Source organism: Scyliorhinus torazame, chromosome 18, assembly GCF_047496885.1.
Source record: "Scyliorhinus torazame isolate Kashiwa2021f chromosome 18, sScyTor2.1, whole genome shotgun sequence".
Lineage (NCBI taxonomy): Eukaryota > Metazoa > Chordata > Chondrichthyes > Carcharhiniformes > Scyliorhinidae > Scyliorhinus > Scyliorhinus torazame.
This window is the reverse complement of record NC_092724.1, coordinates 8,891,261-8,899,893: the sequence shown is the minus strand read 5'-3', so window position 1 is coordinate 8,899,893 and position 8,633 is coordinate 8,891,261. Positions and strand designations below refer to the sequence as shown.

The window sequence follows — 8,633 nt, the reverse complement described above, 5'->3', positions numbered from 1 at the left end:
CCACTACCTGAGAACCAGAAAACCTCAAATCACTAAGTTCACCAATACCCAGTTCAACGTCAGACCAGGAAAAGTGGAACTCCCCAGCTTAGGCTACCCTGGCCTTTGCATCATTTATAGTTTTTGAGAGGGGTGACGCAGTGATTAGCACTGCTGCCTCACGGTCGCCGAGGTTCCAGGTTCGATCCCGGCCCTGGGTCACTGTCCATGTGGAGTTTGCACATTCTCCCCGTGTCTGCGTGGGTTTCACCTCCACAACCCAAGGGGGTGCAGGGTAGGTGGATTGGCCCACGCCAATTTGCCCCTTAGTTGGAAAAATGTAAAAAATAAAATAAAACCAAATAAATTATATTTTTGAGACACTGCAATTCTCCAGTGGGCTCTGCTCAGTGAGTGCAAGTGTTATGGTGAGATTTTGGAAGAATATCCGTGGATTTTCAGGGATCATTTTCTTTGAGAAATGGCAGGATAGTAAGTTGTGTGGAATCAAAGAGGACAAAACAGAATGAGCGTTCGGTGTGGAGGGAATGTGGAGGTCACCCATTTTGTGTCACTCTTGTCTCTGATTCAGATAGTCATGGGTTCAAGTCCCACGCTAGTGCTTGAGCATAAAAATCAAGACTGACGTCTCAGTACAGCACTGAGGGAATGCAGCACTTTCATAGGGTGTTGTCTTTCAGATGAGAAGTTTCAATCAAATCTGCTTTCACTCAAGCTAATTATCCCAGGTGTCCCGGCCAATACTTACCCCTCAATCGACATCATAATGGGCATCTTCCGTCTGTGAATTGGTTGCTGGGTTTCCTACCTTATGACGACATGTGACTATGTTTTAAAAGTACCAGTGACTGCCAAGCCCCTTGAGACAAACATGGTTATGAAAAGTGCTATATAAATGCAAGTCTTTCTTTAACAGTGAGAAGCTACAGACTGTCACGGAAAGAAAGAATTGGGGTGAACAAATCCCAAAAAGCCACTGCACAGGTACAAAAAGTAATCAAAATAGACCCATGGAATGCTGGTCTCCACCTCAAGGGGGCAGGAATAGAAAAGGAAGGAAATGATACTTCAGTCGTAGAAAGACCTGGTCAGACTTCAGCTGGAGAACTGTTTTTGATTTGACGCAACAGGCCTCAGGAGTAGACCTTGGCCTCGAAAGGAGAACAGCACAGATTCACCAGAATTATACTGGGATTTAAGGGATTACATTAGGACGATAGGTTTCACAAGCATGGCTTGTGTTCTCCTGAATTTAGAAGGTCGAGGGTGTGTTGCGAGTCGAACCATACAAAATGGTTGAGGTATTCAGCAGGGTGGACACGGAGAAACTATCTCCCGATCCCCGAACATGAGAGCACAGGCTTAAAATTGGAGATGAAACATCCAAGAATGAAATCAAGAAGCACTACTCCACATAGAGGGCTGGGGAAAGACAGAACTTTCTTCCCCAAATGGCTGTGGATCCATTGAAATGTTCAAAACTTAAGCTGATGGATTTTTCTTCGATCGTAGGATTGCGGGAAGAGGAAAAAGAATGGGTAAATGGAGTTACGGCACAGATCAGCCGCAACCTCATTGAATTATCCTTTCCTGGTCTGATGGGGCTGGTTTAGCACAGTGGGCTAGACAGCTGGCTTGTAATGCAGAACAAGGCCAGCAGCGTGGGTTCAATTCCCGTACCGGCCTCCCCGAACAGGCACCGGAATGTGGCGACTAGGGGCTTTTCACAGCAACTTCATTCTTGTGACAGTAAGCGATTATTATTATTTCTAAGGCCTTAGCAGGTGCAGGGTAGAATTGCGGGGAGCAGCAGTCAGAAGACGAATGGGTTTCAGCTCCTGATTTTAAGGCCATTAAAAATAATAGATGTAAAATTAGAGGCGACTGGCCAATGACAACCAACCCTCCTAGTGGTAACAGCTGATTGGAAATCAGCCGAAATATGAAAATATACCTTTATTAATGAATCGTATTAAAACGCACTCAAAACCCAAGTAGCCGAACACTGTGGTGCTGGTGCTTTCTGAAACAAACAAGGACAAATACTTGATTTAAGAATAACAAGTTCAGAAACCCAATTAACAATCTGAACAATTGAACTTTCCATGGAAGGTGTCACATCGAACACCATGTGGCCTTTCAATTTATTGAAAGCAATTAAGCGGCTGCAGGAACATGTCACAGAGGCCTGTGTGTGGAGTGTCAATTGAACTTAACTGGGATAAAGAGGCCAAGTGATGGTCAATATACTGATGGTGTTAAATACAATTAGATTGTGGAACAGCAGTGAGGCAAGGAGATGTAGATTTCCTTTCCCCTTTTCCTCTCCTCTCTCGGAGCTGCAAACAGAATAGTTGGCACCTGTGGATGTATTAAAGAGCGATTCCTGCTGCACTTTCTTTATAAGCTAATAAAACCCTAAATATTGGTCGGTGCCAGTGAAAGTGTTAAAACGTGCGCTCTGAGCATGAAGAGAACAAAATCCAATGCTTTGACCTGTGTAGTGTGTTATGTCTCAGAAATAGGTTGCAAATTAGTCTCACAGACAAATTAATTTTAAAAGAGGCTGACCCTTTTATAAAGCCCCTCTTAGCATTAAAATGCAGACGTTACCAGAAAGGAGATTAACGATACTCAATCTTCATGGAAATAGACTGAAATTAGCGGCAGTCAATCTTTTTGCACTGGTATTTACAACCACATTATTTTATAATGAGATTTGTCCACAGGCTATTCTTCCACACCAGCTCTTCTTTCTTGCTGTGGTTGGGGATTTGCATCGACATTTCTTCTGCAGATGTATTGACCTCATTTGTGTCTGGCAGCTTAGATCAATGACTTTTCCACCCACAATCTCTTGTCCATTTGAGGTTTGCTCTGATACGAGACATGGTGCTTCGCACTTCAGGAGATACCAGGAGTCTTAGCGATTTTCTCCGAATGCTGATGTCATGTATAGCTTATGTTCTTTCTTTTAACTCTTTCTTGAATTACTTTGCAAATCATACTACAGTTTTTGCAAACGATAATGGTGCATATTGTTGCACTGTATTAAGCGTATCATATCGACAATGTTTACTGACCGTATTGAAAGTTGCCTGTCCAGGGAAATTGGATCAAGTCTGCTCAGATCTTCACTGACAACTTACATTTATTTAGGCCTTAATGTGGTAGAATGAGCCAACCTCCCAAAGGGGGGAAACTGCCACTTGTCTAATGCATTAGTCCCTCACCTATTATAATACGTTGACCAAATGAGGAACAGAAGCTTTACCGAAACGTTCCACGTCTGAATAATGTTAGAACTGAAGAGGATCCATGCTGTGGACCTATAATTCGCAATTGAAATAAGAATGCTCAATTTCATTTATATTTAGGAAAGGCACACGGTAGCACAGTGGTTTGATTCCCGGCTTGGGTAACCGTCTGTGCGGACAGTCTGCACGTTCTCCCCGTGTCTGCGTGGGTTTCCTCCGGGTGCTCCGGTTTCCTCCCACAAGTCCCGAAAGACGTGCTTGTTAGGTGAATTGGACATTCTGAATTCTCCCTCAGTGTACCCAAACAGGCGCCGGAGTGTGGTGACTAGGTGATTTTCACAGTAACTTCATTGCAGTGCTAATGTAAGCCTACTTGTGACACTAATAAAGATTATTATTATTGTTCGGTTGGAGACAAGTTTGATTTTGTGTTTATTTCTTTAAAAAATGTAGAGTTATATGGCCACGGATCACCAATGCAGGGGAGTGGGATTTGTGAATGAAAAGTTAATGACTGGATGATACCAAACTTGCATTTTGATAGGTTGTTGGTTGCGAGAGGGAGGCAAGTCTGAGAGAATTCAGTTATTTTGCCGTTTTCAGGTCCTCAGAAGGAATGAATGGGAGAATATAGAACATAGAATTCAGAAGGAGGCCATTCGGCCCATTGAGTCTGCACCAACCCACTTAAGCCCTCACTTCCACCCTATCCCAGTAACCCAATAACCCCTCCTGACCTTTTTGATCACTAAGGGCAATTTAGCATGGCCAATCCACCTAACCTGTGTGTCTTTGGACTGTGGGAGGAAACTGGAGCACCTGGAGGAAACCCACGCAGGCACGGGGAGAACGTGCAGACTCCGCACAGACAGTGATCCAGCGGGGAATCGAACCTGGGACCCTGGTGCAGTGAAGCCACAATGCTAGCCACTTGTGCTATTGTGCTGCCCCTGATATGATGAATTTTGATTAAAATATAGTGAGGATGCAGGGACGAGGTAAAGAGTATATATCAGCATTTTGGGGGTTTAGAAGGACAAGTGTAAGGTTAAAGGTCAGGTGACAGAATGATTTCCTATCAGACAATACCTTACCCAAAGCACTGGGAACAGTGCATTTCCGAAGAGTATTTGCGTTAATTGAGAAGATTTTAAATCCAGTGGCTTCACACCACCTGAATCTCATAGAAGTAGAAACTAGCAATGAAGCTCAAGCCAAAATTCAATCCAAATCCTTAATGCTTATCCCGATTTAGTTATTCTACCAGACATGTGTGATTAACATCTGCTCTGCGAGGCTGGATTTGAATAAAGGATCCTGAAGGTTAAAAGTTCTAACACCATTGTTATGTCAGTTATTTCTCTATCTGAATGTATTTTGGAACACAGAATCTCTAGATGTGGTTGTTTGGAATGATATTATCATAAAATTCTCATATATGCTCTATTTATAGTGTGTATAACTTGTTCTGGTTTGGACTAACAAAATCAGTATTCACAACAGTATCGTTTTAATAGGCATGGTTTTGGATTAAGAAAATGTTTTGTTTGAAATGATTGTCAGAGCAGCACGGTGGCGCAGTGGTTAGCACTGCTGCCTCACGGCGCCGAGGACCCGGGTTCGAATCCCGGCCCTGGGTCACTGTCCGTGTGGAGTTTGCACATTCTCCCCGTGTTTGCATGGGCTTCACCCCCACAACCCAAAGATGTGCAGGATAGGCGAATTGGCCACGCTAAATTGCCCCTTAATTGGAAAAAGTAATTGGGTACTCTAAATTTAAAAAAAAATCCTGCAAAAAACAAAAAGGTGATCACAAAATTTCCAACAATCAATTGGATTGCAACAGATCTCCTATCTGAATTTATTTGTTCTGACAATGCATTGGGTAGTGTTTTTGGATCTCAACATTTCTGAACCAGATAAACAAGTCCTAAAAGTTTTAAATGTCATAGGCAATGAAGACCTCCGCAGACTGAACATGTCCAACGATTATCTGAAAAATCTGAACAAAATATAACTCTCAAAATCAAATATGAGTGAAGTTCAACTTCAGAATACTCTGAGTGGAATTCATGTCCTTTGGGCAAGAACCAATGAAAACTATTGACTAATTTATAATTAGATGCAGAGGCAAGGGGTGTGATTTCAACATCATTGTGCGCGAGCTCGCCAACAGGATAATCAAGCTTGTAATCTCATCTACCCTCATGGTAGCATTCCGAGAAAGCATCTCAGACCAACCCAGGGTTCGACCCATGGAAGAACTACCACAAAAGGACACAGTTATGAAGCTATACAGATGGGTGGATAGAATATACAGGATATGCGCGATAGCCAATAAAGGCAAGCCTGGTATATAGTGCAGGTGGTATGGTCTCACAGAAGCACTCAGGAAATGCTGAGTTTTGAAAGCTGCATGCAAGGCATGTGACACCGGAGGATACTGGAAACAATGGTGCAGAAGGCAAAAGTCAGAATAAGTGGTTTGATATCGTGAGGAGACACAACTAGAGGCCACACAGGTGCAACAACCAAGAGCATGTACCAAACAATGTCAAAACAAGTTCCAGAAAATGCGTGGCCAAACTATATGGTCAACTGATGAGGATGAGCAGTCAATGAACGCACAGAGTGAGCAGACATTCAACATCTGGACATCAAGCAATGTATTGGCACAGCCTTTGTGACTGTCCAGATTATATTCCCACAGGTGAAGGATCAGCACGGTAGCACAGTGGTTAGCATTGTTGCTTCACAGCTCCAGGGTCCCGGGTTCGATTCCCGTCTCGGGTCACTGTCTGTGGGGAGTCTGCACGTTCTCCCCGTGTCTGCGTGGGTTTCCTCCGGGTGCACCGGTTTCCTCTCACAAGTCCCGAAAGACGTGCTGTTGGGTGAATTGAAAATTGGACATTCTGATTTCTGATATGCAAAACATAGAACATACAGTGCCGAAGGAGGCCATTTGGCCCATCGAGTCTGCACTGACCCACTTAAGCCCTCACTTCCACCCAATCTCCGTAACCCAATAACCCCTCCTAACCTTTTTGGTCACTAAGGGCAATTTATCATGGCCAATCCACCTAACCTGCACGTCTTTGGACTGTGGGAGGAAACCGGAGCACCCGGAGGAAACCCACGCACACACGGGGAGAACGGGCAGACTCCACACAGACAGTGACCCAGCGGGGAACCGAACCTGGGACCCTGGCGCTGTGAAGCCACAGTGCTATCCACTTGTGCTACCGTGCTGCCCAAAATTCAACCGCGGCAGGACTCGAACCTGCAATATTCTGATCCGAAGACAGGCGCCTTATCCATTAGGCCACGCGGCCTGGATACCAGTGCAGGTGCAAACATCCTAGGCTAGATTCTCCGCTGTCGAGATTCTCCATTGCGTCAGCAGCACACCCACGTCCGAGGATTTCTCGAGGGCGTGAGGTTGGCCACAATGGTCAGCTGGCGGGATGGAGAATCCCGCTTCTGGCGGGGGCGCGCCGTACCAGAAAACTGGTATGGTGGGACAGAGAATCCCGCCCCCTGTCTCTTCATACACTGAAATGTATGTAGTCACAGAGTAGCAGTGGCAACTGCGTACAATGGCACATTTCAGGGATTAATAAATGTATTGTTCTGTGTTAATTTTATTTTGTTTTCATGTAAACAGTTAGATTTTGTTAAAGATAAAACTTTAGAAAAAAAGAAATGGGGATATGATGTGCATATTCCTTTCAGGAAGTGTACCTTAAACAACTGTCAATCATTTCCACCTCAGCAGAATATGATGCATTAGTCCCATGACTTCTGGGCAGTCTGCAAGCAACAGTGGTTGAGGTCAGATGTGTGCCTCATAGCCTCCCAGTGAACTCGATCTGTATATCATCTTATCTTTGAGTAAGACGCCACATTATTGTTTCACCAATCCTTGTGTATGATTTGTGTGTTTACTTCAAACAGAAGAAGGACGTAACACTGTTCAACCTGACCTCTCCTCAATATATCAACCTCAGATCAACTTGAAGAGAGATGAGGACAAGCTATTTCAGGACATTTCCAGGGGTGCTCACATCTTTTACATTTAAAAATAAAATTAATGATCTATCTGAGAATAAGAACTAACATCTCCATGAACTCCATGCAGATCCCCAAGACATGGCATCTCGAAAGCTTACTGATTGCGATGAGAGCGACAACAATGAAAGAATATTTGTTTAAGCAGGAAAACCTAGCTGGGGAGTAATCCAATTTGTGTTGCAGCGGTAGCCAATTCTTGACACTGCAGTGTAGAGGTGATTAAATATCCCTGGACAAGGAAATTGAATCTGGACCAAGATGGCCCAGGGGGAGTCCCACATTCTGGATGCTGGGTGATTTGGATATCAGACACAGCTTTAAACTCAAGAATACCCAAATATTACGAGTCATAAAGCCTAAACAATCAGCTCTGTTACATTGCTGGATGCAAATATAAAGCAGCTGTAAGACCTACTCATTAGTGGTTGTTGTCAGGGAGACTTGATTACATTTGGAAATATGAACAAATTAGCCAACTGGCACCATCCGAGATGTCAGTCGTCATGATGAATCTGAGACACTTATTTTGTAGTTCTAAGCACGGCGATTATCTGGTAACAGCATCAACATTGCACCATATAAAAACAGCAGAAATAGCAATCGGTGAAGATTTCTGCCAGACTCGCAAGAAGGTTTTTGGATTGAATTCGAGCCACTGTCACTGGTGAAGGAGTGTTCTGCTTTGCCATTGAAACAGACACCAGTCTCGCAGGATGCCAATGCCCTTTTAAATTCCCTTTTGTAAAGATTTTGAAAATATACAACAACCTCTGTCAGCATATTGACAAACGTTTATTTTGCTTTCAATGAATTTTCTCTCTGATTGACAAAATGTGATTTGTTATGGAACTAAGGGATAATAGGTTGTCCTGTATTGCTTCTTTGACGGATAGGCCAGGGTGCACCATTAAGATGTGAAGTACACCCAGTGCCCGGGCAGTTTGGGAAACCAAAAAGACATTCAACCCTGTTGCCAGAAGCTTCTGTTAACAACAAGTGGAGCCAATGATCCAGAAATTCTGGGTGTGCCCCTCCCTGCCATTAATTTCTGAGCTTGAATGGTCAGGCTTGAGGCACACCTCATACTGGGGCTTGAGGCAATTGTCATCAGACCAGCAAACTATGGACTGTAATAGGCAGCTCACTGGCAAATCTTGCCAACATTCCAGGGAAAGGGTAAAGGAAAATAATAGACCCAGATTTGTATGTGCGAAAGAATGAAAGTTTATTTTAAATGTGAGATTTGCACTTTAGCTTTTTAGTCTTTGGCAACAGAGTAGTCAATATTCAACTGACTCAGAATAA

The 8,633-nt window shown here is 43.7% G+C and overlaps 1 non-coding gene across 1 annotated transcript; it reads right to left on the bottom strand.

Annotated features, from left to right (window-relative positions):
* Window positions 1–6,516: 6,516 nt before the first annotated feature.
* On the bottom strand, window positions 6,517–6,589 carry trnar-ucg (transfer RNA arginine (anticodon UCG)). The gene has a single exon. It is a non-coding gene; the product is annotated as a tRNA-Arg (tRNA).
* Window positions 6,590–8,633: the final 2,044 nt, after the last annotated feature.